Raw genomic sequence first — 16,692 nt, forward strand, 5'->3', positions numbered from 1 at the left:
ACCTTTCCACAATCTTTGATGTGTGTTTATTTAAAATTTTAGGTATGTTCTTATGGTATGATGGGTGTTAATGGGGTGTTCAATCCCATATAAGTTCATAAAATATATTTTTTTTCTTGACTTATTGTGTTATATTTTTGGCAGTTGCAAATCAGTTTTTTGCATTTAGAAGACATTACCCTTGACATATTGCACATTTAATTTTAGTTGCAGTACAGTATGCTTCAAATACATGGAAAAACAAAATAAATGCTATAATAAATCTATAATCATAAAAACATCAAAAAGCAACAAAAGAATGCATTTGCCTTTTTTACTTGTTTCACAGCGGTGAGCCAATTTTTACACATCATTGCATGTTGTTAAGCCAAATGCAGTGCCGTATGTTTTTTTCAAGAAAAATAGTAATAGCTCTTAGACATACCTAAACTTATAGATTGGCTAGTGGTTGGGCATTACATGCTGCTGTGTTTAAACAGTGTGTTTTGAATACTACTCCTACAGTGTGACTTGTGTAATGATTGTACATTTATTAAGATCATACTCAGAACAGTGTGCTTCAATCAAAGTAGAAAAATAATATAAATATGTTTGCTGATATCTGTAGCTAAAGATATCTGCCGTTGTTTATACTTGGTCCTGTATTCTTAGGCTAGCAAGCTTATTTTCCGTGTGTATTGTATTCCAGTGTGTTTTTGACATGTTTTTTATTACATATTATTTGCAGTTATTGCATGTATTCACTTTGACTTTGACATCCATAAAAAAATATATATTGTTACTATTGTTAAAAATTGTTACTGTGACTTTTTTCATTCTGCTAGGGGACAGATATTTGTGCCCCCAGTATTTTCACAGAATGGTTTTGCTAACATTTCTAGCAATTTTAAATGTGTTAACAGTTACTTATTCATTTTGACAAACCCCCTGAGACCGCCAATTTTATGTTTTTCACTGGGTACAGTGAAAGAATAATTTCAAATATCAGTTGTTGTAACGTAATATGCTCCCAGGATGAGGTTTGGCATTTGTGTATACATCAGAGATGAAGTCAGCACCCCAAAAGTCAAAGGGGTCTAGGGAGGGGAGGAAAGTAGTACGAACAGCAGTTATATTGGCAATGTATGGTAAGTGTTCCCACTGTACTTGCAAAATTGTAAGACACCCATTCCAAGCAAATTTTCTCAGATTGTTGAGAGTGTGTTTAATCATATTCCCATATTCCAATGCAATTTACCTATAAATAGCAGTCTGACTTTGTTAACTGTATGGCTTGTGGCTTACTGGGTCTTTAGAAGTGGCTCACTTTACAATATAAATATTCAATTGCCCTCCCTATAAGCAAGACAATACCATTAAAAAATATCAGACACTGCATTAATAAATGCCATCAATACACAGTAACACAGAACCTATGCTATGTTACTAGTCAATTGGTACCTTTATTAAAACATCAACCTATAGCTGATGGACAATGTTTTTTTTTGTTTTGTTTTTTACACATACCGTTCCCCAAATGGGTGATGCAGAAAGCAAAATATTCATAAACAACATATGGTATTTGCTTCCTGAGAGTGATCTTCTACACCCTCCTTCTTCCTCCTATTCCATTCAATTAACTATATCTATACAAGTTAAAAAGAAGAATATAACATCAGATTTGATGTTACTAGTATTTCATTTTGTGTTAATAGTACCCCAAATATACACTTTATTTTGAAATGATTAAAGCCAGACTAGTATTATAAAACTATATATTTCTTTAGGACACTTCACAAAACCCTTTTCTGATGCTAAAGGTTTAAAGGCTGATATTAATATGGCAGGTGTCTGCACACCTTCTATGATGATCTCATGTCAAGCATTAGTCTGATATAATTTGTTAATCATTTTAATACATTTAATAAATTACATAGAAACTTGGGGTGCTGGCACCTGCTAAACATGTGCATGTGGAGTTCTGTCCTACTGTCATTCTTAGGCCCTGTACACACGATCAGTCTAAACCAATGAGAACGGACTGAAGTTCAGTTTCATCGGTTAACCAATGAAGCTGACTGATGGTCTGATGTGCCTACACACCATCAGTTAAAAAAAACGATCGAGTCCAACGCGGTGACGTAAAACACAACAACGTGATGAAAAAAACGAAGTTCAATGCTTCCAAGCATGCGTCAACTTGATTCTGAGCATGCGCGGGTTTTGAACCAATGCTTTTGCATACTAACCGTCGGTTTTGACCTATTGATTACCAGTCCATCAGTTCAATTTTAAAGCAAGTTCTAAATTTCTGGACCGAAGTATAACTGACTGATGGGGCCCACACACGATCAGTTTGGACCGATGAAACTGAACTTCAGTCCGTTCTCATTGGTTTAGACTGATCGTGTGTACAGGGCTTTACTATTCTCTCTAGTGATGTATTTGCTGTCAAAACCTTCTATTATGCATGTAACACCAAGATGATGTACAATAGGGATGACGAGTTGTCAGTACAGTCTTAACACAGGTTTGACCTGAACGTTGCTTGATCTGGGGATACTCTGCATACATAATTTTAGCTAGTTTTGTGGGAGCCAAATGTCATACTGTATATAGTAGCATGTTTTGTATCACTTCCTTCTGTTGTCAATGGTTTTTAATGAAGCAGTGGATGCTGGTCCCTCCCCTTCCTTATAAACCAGTGATGTCACCAGGCCCCATTCATTTGCTCTTTGGGAATCCCTGGCCATGTAAACAAAGGGTCAGGGATAATGATTGACATCATTGCCCAAATATGGCCATGTGGTCATATTTGGTCAATTATATCCTTCATTTACCTCATCCTTCGATTTTGCTTTTAAATGTCCTTATTTCTTCTGAGAAATCCTCCCTTTCTGTTCTTCTGTCTGTAACTCCACACAGTAATGCAAGGCTTTCTCCCTGGTGTGGAGTTTCGTGCTTGCCCCCTCCCTTAAAGGGGGTGAGCAGGAGAGTCAGGACGCCCACTAACACACAGCTAATTTCTCTATCTGCAATGCAGAGTGCATCCTGACTCTCCTGCTTGCCCCCGCCCCCCTCAAGGGAGGGGGTGAGCACGACACTCCACACCAGGTAGAAAGCCTTGCATTACTGTGTGGAGCTACAGGCAGAAGAACAGGAAGTGAGTATTTCCTCAGAAGAAATAAGGACATTTAAAAGCAAAATGGAAGGATAAGGTAAGTAAAGGAGGACTGCACTAAGGCTGCTTACACACGGTCGAGAAACTCGACGGGCAAAACACATTGTTTTGCTCGTCGAGTTCCTTGTTCGGCTGTCAAAAAACTTGTCGAGCCAAATGTTCCCATTGCCCAACGAGGAAATAGAGAACATGCTCTCTTTTTGGCTCAACAAGTTTCCCGACGGGTTTCTCTGCGAAAAGTGTACACACACCCGGTTTTCTCGGCAGAATACGTCTCCCATCAAGTTTCTTGCTGAATTCTGCTGAGAAAACCGGTCGTGTGTATGGGGCCTCAGGTAAAGGAAGCTGTAACAGGAGTGACTTTTGGGCACAGATTGAGCCAGGAGATGGGGTGGCAAGTGAATCATAATTCATGTATTACATGAGATGGGACATCAATAATAATTCATGTTTGCAGGATGTCTTGAGATATCACAAGTTGTTGGCTTATTCAATGTGGGGACACATTCTGTTGAAAGGTGTTAATTGCATCTACTCCTAGACATTTCATTGTCCATTGTGTAAAGGTGTGACTACCTGTCTGTCAGAGACAAAACGTCTGTCTAACGATGTGGATTGAAGGGAACTCATTGTGTGATGATATTTTGTGTGAATTCTATTGATAAAAGTATGTGATTGAAGCCCCATGGTGTGAAGTGGGGTGGAGATTTCAGTGTCCCTTTGATTACGGTCACCTGCTTGTAACTGCATAAAAAGCTGAGAAGAAACCATTAAAGCATTCTTGCATTGGAAACCAGAAAGCACAGAGCTGTGTCTCGTCTTGTTCTGGGAATGGGATGGATCGGGTCCTGTTGGTTGGAGTGTCGATAAGCTGTCCTGGATGTGATGGAAGGTCATAAACGGTGGTGACCGTTACAGAAGCTATTTCGGAAAAATCTTTTTTACCTTTACAACCCCTTTAACTCACTCACATTGAGGTTGGGGGTGGTATCTGGGGGTCTTTTCATTGTTAAAGGGAGCTTCTAGATTCATACTATCCGTACTACTTTTTAACATTCAGCTCCAAATGACTTCAGTGGGGTTTCGATTTGGCACCAAAAACTACAGTAATGCCCAACATACCCACCTTAAACTGAACCCAGTTACATCCCTGAACCCTTGTTCTTATGAGTGGGTTAACACGCTTATTAACCACTTACTGCCTGCCATATAGCAATATTGCGTCAGCAAAGTGGTTCTGTTATCTTGACTGGACGTGCAGCACGGCGATCGGAGTTCCTGTGTGCCGCATCTGACAGAGGCTTCTTACCATGTGATTAGCTGTGACCAATCACAGCTGATCATTGTGTGAACCAGGAAACACTGGTAAAAATTTTCTCTGTTCACACTGACAGGAAGAGCCAATCAGCGGCTCTCCCTGTCAGAGTGGGGGTCTGCGCTGATATTCAGCACATTGGTTATCAGTGCAGACCCATCAGAGGTGCCCATCAGCTGCCAGTCTTTGCCCTATAAAGAACACCTGTCAGTGTCCATTAAAGTGCCAATCAGTGTCCATAAAAGTGCCAATCAGTGCTCCATCAGTAATGCCTGTCAGAGCCCTTCAAATGCCACTTAGTAATGCCTGTCAGTAGCTACTCATCATTGCTGCCTATCCAGTGCATCTATTAGTGCCATCAGTGTCACCTATCAGTGCCACTTATTAGTGCCCATCAGCTCCACCTATCAGTGCCCATCAGCTTATTTTTTTTTCAAAAATGTCTGCCTTTTTTAGTTTGCTTAGCAAAAAATAAAAACCCCAGTGGTGTTTAAATACCACCAAAAGAAAGCTCTATTTGTGGGAAGTGGGAAAATGATAAAAATGTAGTTTGGGTACAGTGTTGCAAGACCACGCAATTGTCTTTCAAAGTGCGACAGCGCTGAAAGCTGAAAATTGTCCTGGGCAGGAAGGGGGGAAAGTGCATGGTATTGAAGTGTGTAAACAATGATGACTCTTTCCATAGTAAGCCACTCCACTTCTGCTCCCCTCTTTCAACATGGGCTCCTATCCACAGGAATATAGAAAAGAAAGAGAGGAAGGGCTCCACTAGTGTAATATTGTCATCACTATGCAGTTTATTAAAATGGTTCATAGTTCACTCACATGAACATATTTCACCAAACATATGTACATATGAATGAATAAATGAACTTTAGCACTCCCCTATTGTCACACTACATCCACACTGGCCTCCAACAGTTGTAGGGAGACGCCACTTATTCACACAATGCCGATGTGTCAGTTCCGGTTGGCGTGTAATCACACTCCAACAGGTTTTGTCACTTCCGACTTTGTCACAGGGGGTGATTGCATGGCAACACGACTTATCAATGCTCTACATCTGATTTGTTAACTCCTTCCAAGGCTAACCTTGCATCAGCACGGCTGCAAAACAATTTGTAAATGATGCTTGGTGAGCACACATTACATCCCTATTTTTATGTCTACCCCAACGCAGGTGGTCATACACTATAGCTAGCTTATGTGTGCTTCACCTATAGCAGCCCCCTTTCCTTTAAGGCAAGCAGGCTTACCGGTACTTGGTTGCCTCCAGGACTTATACACAATGCTATAGTGCCTGGCCACCAGACGCAAGATGCAAACAGAGAAAACAAACAGACTACTTGCAGTTAGCAGACAGATAGTGTGGTTATATGACATTTCAGGGCAGGCTGAGTTCAGGGAATAGTCCAACATCCGATCCAATGACAGGCCAGGTAAAAGGCAGGCTCAGTTTAGGGAATAGTCCAATATTCGATCCAGGTCATACACAGGATAATCCAAACTAGCAAAGCAGGGCAAACAGGGGACTTGATCAGGAACAACGTCTCTATCACAAGCAAGAAATAGATTGTTCGGCTTACTTTTAACAGGTACCTGACCATATCAATTACCTTGCAGGTGGACACAGACAGGGAGAATGCAATAGCCAAAACCCGGATGCTGGAATGAGGAGCAGGATCACTAAAGGGATCCTGACACCTATCCATCCTACAGAGTCATTAACCTCACAGGGACCACAACCGAAATGGCTAGTGAATCTGGCAGCATGCATTTAACATTTTGAATACCAATTAACACAGTAGATGTCATTTAAACCAATACCTCTGTCTACTGTGAGATTTATGCAACACATCCTGTTACAAAATAATGTTAAAAGCAAATATACCCTTGTTAATAAAATAGAATCCAGCCTTGGAAGGGGTTACAGGGTGAGCTCACATATCATATTGTTCAACATAACATCATCTAAAAATGTATTTTAAAATGTAACTTTTGGCATTGTTACATGTTAACAACAATACCAAATATAAACACATTAATATAAAAAAAATATATATATATAAAAATAGAAACAAATGATATATAACATACCATAAAAAACAGAATAAGCAACAGAACCAACCACCTCCTTTATATATATTAATAATCACTGATATAACAATTTAAATCTAATTCAATGTTCAAACATTCATGCGCTAGAGTATGTAATAAATATATCCATTTTGTCTCACACCTGGAGAAGTCCCTGACCCAATTGGAACCCCTCATTGATGGAGATACCCTTTCAACACCCCAGAGAACTAGGATCTCTATGATGATAGCATCTGTAATGATCCAACATGCTATGATATTTATATCCCTTCAGACTATTCTGTACATGCTCACCTATTATTTTTTCTTGGTATGCTTAGTTTGTGCAATGTACATTAACCCACATGGGTAAGAGGGTGCATAGACTACATTTGTAGTAGCACACGTAATGAGATCATTAATTTCATATTCACAACCTGTAACTGGTGCCTGAAACGTTAAACTGTGTTTACATTATTCCTGGCATGACGGCAAGCCTTAAATTTACCACAAACTGAAAAACCCTTTCCTCCTGGGAAGAAAGATTTCATTGGGGGATCCATTAGTTTTTTAACTACTCTTTCACCAAAACTTGGGGCTTACCTCCTATATATGAAGGAGGGAATAATAGGTAACACTGAACTTAGGGTTCTATCCATCAGCAAAATAAACCAGTGTTGTTGGTAAATATTTTAAATTTCTCTATATTGACTATGAAAGTCGGAAATAAAACTCCATTGTTTATCATCCCTGACAATCCTATCATTAGTGTTCCATTAGGTGCCATTAATATTTATTGAATTTCCTGATCCAATTTCCTGGTCCAATTTATTTTTCTCATAACCCTTCTGTAGAAATTTTTATTTTAAGAGAAAGTAAACCCTTCCAGAATTACAATGGGCCTCTTGGCTGCTTCTCTGATTAATGCTCTCCTTGCCCGGCCTGTCAGTTTACATGGACAGCCATGTTTTGGCAGTTGTGCCATACTGTTTCCATTTTTGGATGATGGATTAAACAGTGTTAGGTGAGATGTTCATAGCCTGGGATATTTTTTTTATAAACGAATCCTACTTTAAAATCTCCACAACTTTATCCCTGACCTGTCTGGTGTGTTCCTTGGCCTTCATGATGCCGTTTGTTCACTAAGGTTCTCTAACAAACATTGGAGGGCTTCACAGAACAGCTGTATTTACACTGAGATTAAATTACACACAGGTGGATTCAATTGACTAATTAGGTGACTTCTGAAGGCAATTGGTTCCACTAGAGTTTAGTTAGAGGTATCAGAGTAAAGGGGGCATGCCACACTTTTCATATATTTATTTGTAAAGAAAAATAAAAACTATTTATCATTTTCCTTCCACTTCACAATTATGTGCCACTTTGTGCTGGTCTATCACATACAATCTCAATAAAACACATTAATGTCTTTGGTTGTAACATGACAAAATGTGGAACATTTTAAGGGGTATGAATACTTTTTCAAGGCACTGTATACATACATAGAAAAATCAGATAGCATTCTGCACAAAACAACACCACCCCTAATAAAACAGTAAAATCACGAATTAACTCACCACTTTTGTAAACACCATGAAGCCTCAGCATCCCATGGGCTGTCATGAGTCTCAGGCTGTATAATCAAGTGTAAAAAGTAAAGGTACATGTCATATCATAGTAATTGCTATGTGTGCAGTTCTCACCATAAAACTGACAGCTGTCAAATAAACATTCTTTTATGCACCATCCCTAATCCAGAAGTGATGTCATCAAGGTTGCCAACTGTCTATAATGGATTGCCATATAGATGTAAAAATCACAGATTTTACAAAAAGTCTGTGAATTTACTGACAGTTGGCAACCCTGGATGTCATCACTGTGCTAATGTAAAACATTTAAAGAGTCCCAGGTTGCTTGGCAGTGGGGCAGTGTCATGGTTAGCATGTGCTCCATGCCATGTAGACTGTACATTTTGTTTTGGAATTAAATATTTTAAAACTCTGCTCTCAGTGAAAATGAATCAAACCCTAATTACTGTACATTTAAAAAGTGATAGGGAGGCTTCACTCATGTATATCTGAATACAAAGTAATGAATCTGACGGAATATACATTTTCTATTTTCATCTGACGTTTGACAAACCAACAACCAATATAAACATGATATGAATGTCTCTGTTAGTAGGGCGGATGTGTCCTTTACCCCTTCTGGATATAATTCCTTTTAAAAAAGCACAAAAATCCAGCACTCAATGGGCAGGAAAAAGCAGACTATATAAATTGCTGTTAAAACATTTATTGCTGCTTCCATAAAATCGAAAAAGCAGTTAATGTAATTGCAGAATAAAACGCAAGGGAAAAGAACTATGTACTGTATGTAGTCAAAGTCACCTGACATCCATTGCAGAACGGAGCTAATACCAGTCTGTTCTTACTCAGCACTTCTTCCTATAGCATGGGGATGGAAGAGGAGGAGGGCGCCAAGCTGGCTGATATCAAAAACCTAAGAAGCAGACACACCAGTAAGCCTGTTGGCGGTGATCAAATGAATGCGAAGACAGCCGGATGCCACGCCGGCCAGTGATGACAGAACAGCTGCGACGCTGGCACGGGGAACAGGAACTAGTAGACCGGAACTGCTGTATAGTGACACTGGAACTGTAGATCTTCAAACGGGGATACTTCCCTATAGGTAATAAGGTGAAAATTATAGAAAAATTAACATGTATTGCGAAGATCACAAATCACCCTTCCACTCAATGGAAATGACCCCGATAGCACCAATAGTATTTACTATTACCTGTCAACCTGTAACTTTGTTTTTTTAACATTGGATCATGTGGCCTGGCTGGATTGATAATGAACTATGGGTTGTAGCACAATTATTACTGTGTGTAAACAAGGTACCCAACATACCTCACAAACAAGTTCATGTTCTCACCTCAAGTTATTTCAGGACCTGATCAATCATTTTAAGTTGCAATTGTGTGGAGGCAGGTCCTGCTTTCAAAAATGTCTAACAACCATAAGATATTTTTGATTTGAACTAACAGGGCCAGATTCACGTACGACTTACGCCAACGTATCTTCTGATACGTCGCGTAAGTTCTAGGATGCGCCGTCCTATCTATGCGCCTTATTCTTGAAACAAGATACGCCTGAATTTTGGCTTGATTCGACCGACGTAAGTCTCCTACGCCGTCATATCTTGGGTGCATATTTACGCTGGCTGCTAGGGGCGCTTCCATATGTAAATGACCTAGATACGCCAATTCACAAACGTACTTGTGCCTATCGCAGTAAGCAACGCCGTTTACGTAAGGCGTACATCCGGCGTAAAGTTATCCCACCTAAAGCAGGGGTAAGTCATGTTAGGGTATGGACGTCGGAACAGCCGTCATATTTTACGTCGTTTACGTAAGTTGTACGTGAATGGGGCTGGGCGTAGGTTACATTCACGTCGTATGCATTGAGCCATCGTGTCTTAGGGAGTATATGCGACGTGATTCTGAGCATGTGCGCGCATGCGCCATTCGTTCCGCCATTCATTTACATGGGGTCACGGTTAATTTTAATACAACACGTCCACTACCTTCCTAATTTGAATTAGGCGGGCTTACGCCGGCCCATTTACGCTACGCCGCCGTAACTTAGGGAGCAAGTGCTTTGTGAATACTGGTCTTGCCTCTCTATGTTATGTCGGTGTAGCGCATATGAGATGCGCTACGCCCGCTCAAAGATACGCCGCTGTACGTGAATCTGGCCCATAGAATGCACAAATGTTGGGCAATTCTAAAAGTGGCCACTATGCAGTTTCTAAAATATATTTAAGGCCACAAAGGCATTTAATTAAATACATGATACATGAATTGACCTGTAGAAAAAGTTGTAAATTCTTTGGTATTATCACAGTTCCCAGAAGAAGAGCCCTTTATTACTCTACTACACTCAAAGAATGTAGAGGGGGGGGGGGAAATCTCTGGGTACCACATAATGTGGTTTGCTGTGAAACTAGTGGAGAAAGCCATGGCAAAAGAGTCTGGTTTCTACAGAAATCTTGCATGGGGGTGCATGGAATTCAGGGATCTGAGGAAAGACCTCTTCAAAGAATACCATATGTGGTGTAGGATAACATAAATCTCTCTAGAAAACGCATGCTAGTGACAAACAAAAGGTAACCCTTTTACATTACCAGATCTTGTGCTAGACTTTAATGCTTCCTTATTGTAGCTTGTAGTTTTTGATACATCGTGTGTTTCTGTACCTTCAGCATATCTGTATCACTTACTATCCTTTTAACTGAGAACACCAGACTTTGCATAATGGACCTAAAGTGGGAATGTGAAAGCTTTTGTACAAAAGAAGCCAATTTTGTTCCATCATTTTCACATACAAGTCAGATTTCAGTGTGGGCCCAGTGACTTGGACAAAAGGGTCCAGAAAGTATATCTGTTTAGAATCATATGTGATATTTATCATAAATATTTTCATCTAACAAATCCTGTCATGGAACAACATGGAGGACTGAATGTTGTCACTCTACCTCACGAAAATGGCATTGATGTTACGACACTAACCTAAACAATCATTGTGAAGACCACATCAAAATAAATGCATAGGTGTTAAACAAAACTCAAGAATGCACCTGCATTTATTATAAAAAAATAATGCACCTGCATGTAATGGACTGACATTCTATCACATTGCCATTCCCCTCATATGGAAATAGTATTATCTTTAAACAAGAAAACATCGCTCAACTAAACAAATTGTAAACATTCTTTAAAGAACTTAAAGTTTCATTTTGGATAGAGTAAGGGAGGGTATAACCCCTATAAGTTTTTTTTATGCCATCTTTGTCCCATTTTGGATATTTACCTTTCCATAGCCAAACAGGAAGTAAGAGAAAATCCCTGCAAATTAATGGAATCTCTCGGGGACCCCCTGGTCACAAGAACTAGTGTTCCCATTGGAAGATTTCCCCACGCTTACTTTTCTTGGGACCACCCAAAATCCAGGCCTTTTCTTTACTTTAGAAAAAATTTGTGTTACCGGCGCCAAGATAATATCAATATTCTAATTAAGTCTTGCTGCAATAAAAAGTGCAACCTCAAAAGGTTGGATTTATATTTGTGTATTTGTGAAGTGTATTGCGCTAACTTATATAAACATTTTACCACAACTGATCCTGTGAACTTGTTACTCAAAAAACAAAAAGTGTGTGCATGTGTCTATGATTATTAGTTAATGTGCAAACAATTAACAAATAATGTGCAATGAATACCAGTACAGTGCCCTGTGCCAAACTATAACGTATGAATTCCTCAATCCATCAAAGAAATGTGAAATAAATCCAAAAAATAAAATAAAAAAATATATATATGTATATGTGCTATGAAAGTCCTTAATAGATGATTTCTTGCAGTGATGCCCAGCTATGTTTCCACCTTCACCGCAAATAGTGCCTACACCGTCACCGGATAAAATGGCCACTCACCAGATGGACCCAGAAATCTGCCTTTGGTTCATATGTATAACCACTCCCTCTCTCAGGTTTATCAGCAATCACTCCCAATGCTTTGGCTGTAGTCTTGTTCTATATCCACTCATGTAATATAAAAGACTATCATGGTGTAGTATATCAAAGAATTTATTATGATTAAAACATATAGTTATTCCACTCACATGTAAAAGTGCCTGAGAGCCGGCACTGAGCTAATCCAGCCGTAAATAGGAGTATTTGGTGTACGAGTGTGTCCTGGTCCGCACATGTGATGCCTCACTTTGTCGCCTGCGTTCCCAGCCTCGTTATACTCAGACTGGACATGACGAACTGGCAATGGTCCCGCAGCCTCTATGCATTTCGCAACTTAATGCGTCGCCAGGAAGCCTGGACTTGGACAAAAGGGTGCAGAAAGTATATCTGTTTAGAATCATATGTGATATTTATCATAAATATTTTCATCTAACAAATCATGTCATGGAACAACATGGAGGACTGAATGTTGTCACTCTACCTCACGAAAATGGCATTGATGTTGCGACACTAACCTAAACAATCATTGTGAAGACCACATCAAAATAAATGCATAGGTGTGAAACAAAACTCAAGAATGCACCTGCATTTATTATAAAAAAATAATGCACCTGCATGTAATGGACTGACATTCCATCACATTGCCATTCCCCTCATATGGAAATAGTATTATCTTTAAACAAGAAAACTCGCTCAACTAAACAAATTGTAAACATTCTTTAAAGAACTTAAAGTTTCATTTTGGATAGAGTAAGGGAGGGTATAACCCCTATAAGTTTTTTTTATGCCATCTTTGTCCCATTTTGGATATTTACCTTTCCATAGCCAAACAGGAAGTAAGAGAAAATCCCTGCAAATTAATGGAATCTCTCGGGGACCCCCTGGTCACAAGAACTAGTGTTCCCATTGGAAGATTTCCCCACGCTTACTTTTCTTGGGACCACCCAAAATCCAGGCCTTTTCTTTACTTTCACTTTCACTGATAATGGTAAACAGGACAAATAGAGAGGGTCAATCTACTTAATAGGGGCACAGACAACAACAAAAAAATCCCTCATTACTCTATCCAAAATTAGAAAAAAAATGTTTTGCCTTTAGTTGTACTTTAAATTCCTTGTCTTAGTGCAGGACACCTTTTTTAATTGGGAAAATAGCTGAGTGTATTTTTGTTTATGTTTAATTGATGTGTAAAGATTTTAAACATTTCATTTGACTAATACACATTCTGTATATTACTTAAAGCACCAATCTTCTGAGGAAAATCTGTAGCATCCCTTAGGTACTAACTGTCTGGGTTTGTTTCATCAGAGGTAGCTTGAAATCCAAAGCAAAGCCTAACACAGCAAAGATGGAGCCCAGAATTGACACAATTTGGTGCCCTGGGGAACCTGTTGCATGCTAATGCATCTTCAGTAAGTTGTATTAATTGGGTAACAGGATGTTGCACCCATAACATTTTGACAAATCACCTTACTTTTAGTGTTCTATCTAAGATACTGTACACTAAAAGCGTAATATACCCATAACAGCTTGATACAAAATAATGTTCTTTAGCAAGGAACAAATATTCTTTTATATATATGTGTGTGTAGCAGGGTCATCCTGTCAGAGTCTAATGACAGGCCATCTCCGCTGGAACTTTGCTCACGCTTGTAAATATGTAAGATACCTTTAAGAAGTTATGCATTGTGGGACTGCAAGTAGCGGGAGATATGGACTCCATTGACTCTTAGGAGAAACAGACTACACTTCCCACAATGCCCTACGTTATCGGAACATGTGACACCTCCTCACAGACTTATGGGGGAGGTTACTTAAGGAAAGGGAGGGAGTGATCTCGCTCTCTCGGAACCTGCATCTTCTCCTCTGCGGAGCTGCAGAGGATAGCACAGCCATACTGCTAGGCCTGAAGCTGGGCCTAAATCCACCAAGAGACCAGCCATCCAGGAGGAAGCAAGATCACTTACCCAGCTCATGTTCCAAGAGATCGGAGAGGCCGCCCAGCTGAAAACTGAAACAGTGGAGAGCCTGATGCCGGGATCCTTGTGCTGTGGAGCCGTGACCTACCATCGAGCCTTTTGAGAAGAACTCAGGCGGTTCGGGCCTGTCGGGTGAGAGAGCACATGGTCAACTTCAGCCTCTCCCCTTAGACAGACGCTCTAGTACCACCCTACATACCGGAGACACATGTCGGGCCTCTAGCTGAAACTTAGAGGCCCCTATAGTTTGATAGTGTTATACAGAAGTGACTGACGCTGACTAGTGATCAATTCACCAACGTTGCTGTTCAGGATACTTTGTTTGACTAACTTCTTTTCATTGTTTACCATTCAGGGATTATAAATTAATGTGCACCAACCGGCCGCAACGTGGACTTTAGTCTCGAGACACTCCTTAGCTGTTTTGCAGGACTGCTCGCTAGAGGGAGCTTTTAGGCATAGATTGCTCACACTAGTTTAGTTTAACTGAATGGTACAATTCTTAGCTCAGACACTTTCATTACTGTTACTTACTGATTCCCGCAAGGGCCCTTTCAGAATCATATTGTGTCATTGCATAATGATTGTTTACCCGTGTTTCAAACCTAAATTTGCTTTCTTTAACCTATATAAAGTAAACTTACCTTCTTTGGTTTAAATATATTGACTGTGTGGAGTGAACTTTTCTCACCTGGAGGGACCATCCATTAAAGCAGGTAATACTGTTGATATACTGTAATTTCATACTGTGTGCCTGCTATTGTGACCCCGACCAAGCAGAGGTCACAATACACCCACCAGGTTTCTGATGTGTCAAGGGAGGGTTTTGAGCCAGTTAAGTAGGGGTAAGCCAAGCAAAGAGAGTAGATCCCAAATCAATCAGCGGCTCCTGAGGGGGTAGTGCTACATGCGGGGGCTCGTCTGGGATTTCTACTTCTCAATATAAAAAAATATAAAAAATTCCCTCATACTGAACCTCACCCTTGCCAAGATCAGCCATGGATGCAGCCGCTGCCTCCAAGTGGTGCAAAGAAGATAATATTCTTGTATAGAAAGGCCTAGTAGTAGAAGTGCAGGGTTAAGCTTGGACCGAAGAGGAAGTACTCTTAGTCCTGAAAATTCTGTCCCCAGATCCAAAATTCTGGGTGATGGACACGAGGGTGGATGATGCCATCCCACATACCTTTGCCCTATGTGAATGCAAAGAAGGAGTTCCAGACTGTTTTAAAACCCCTAGTGTGGAAACCACCAATGGCACAGAGCTTTTCCTGACACAACCTGAAGAAGAGTCAGCTGCTCCTACTTCTTCAAGCGCAAATGCTTCTACTTCCTCTAGTCCCCCGGCACCCAATGGAACTTCAGAAAAAAAAAAGAAGGGGCCAATGCACCACTTACGGATATCAACCCAGAGTTATGTGCTGTCCTGGAGGAAATCGTAGCCCGGTGCAAAAAGGATTCCCCAGATTACTGGATGAAAGGATATAGAAAACTGAGGATTTTCTCTGGAAAACACCATGTGCCATCCTCAGAGGATGGTTTTGAGGAGTGGATGGATCATGCCGCCCAAGCTCTGGAAGAATGGGGAGTCCCAGAGAAGAACAAGAAGCAGAGGATTATGGAGAGTCTCTGAGGGCCAGCTCTAGAGGCTATACGCAACCTTAAGCATAGCAAAAATAATTGCACTGCCAAGATTATCTGGATGTTTTACAGAATGTGAGATAGTGTGTAGATACCTGCGCTGGGATACCTGAAGTCGTAAGGCTGCTGCCCCCCTAGAAACTGTCCCCTAGAGGACAGGAGTGAATGTAAATTATGGGGGTTGGGGTATTGGCGCTGCCTAGGTAAACACTTGTCCACTCAGCACTCTAATGCCCCGTACACACCATCACTTTATGTGATGAAAAAAAACGACATTTTCTGTGAAGTAAAAAATTACGTTTTTGAAACTTCAATTTTCAAAGACGAAGTTGCCTACACACCATCGTTTTTCTCACAATGTTCTAGCAAAGCGAGGTTACGTTCACCACGTTTTTCCATTGAAGCTCGCTTCATAAGTAGCTTCTAGGCATGCGCGGGTGAAAAAACGTCGTTTTAAACGACGTTTTTGCTACACACGGTCAATTTCTGTGAAGTAAAAGTTGACGTTTTGAAAAACGACACATAAAATTGAAGCATGCTTCAATTTTTTTTGGTAGTTTTTTAGAAGACATAAAACAACGTTTTCCCCCACACACGGTCAATTAAAGTGACGTTTTTAAAAACGTCATTTTTTTTCATCACATAAAGTGATGGTGTGTACGCGGCATAAGGGTGAACTACCCACTGCTGGAGGTAGGGACAAAGTGTAGAACAAGTCCAATGAGCATATACAGTCCCTAATAGGCAAATATAAGGCTGTATAAAAATGTGTGGGCCCCAGTATCCTATGGAGACTAGTGAGCATGAGCGCTCTATCTGATAGCTAAACTATATCTCTCTTGTAGGACATGAGGTAATGTAGCATATAAGAGTAATAATGCATTAGGTGGTGCAGTAAGTTACCCGAGAGTGAGGTGTGTATGTTACCCTAGAAAATACAGGGTTAACTGTTCTAAATATAAAGAGAAAAACTCTATACAGCAACCATT

The sequence above is a fragment of the Rana temporaria genome, chromosome 5 (genome assembly GCF_905171775.1).
Source record: "Rana temporaria chromosome 5, aRanTem1.1, whole genome shotgun sequence".
NCBI classification, from domain to species: domain Eukaryota; kingdom Metazoa; phylum Chordata; class Amphibia; order Anura; family Ranidae; genus Rana; species Rana temporaria.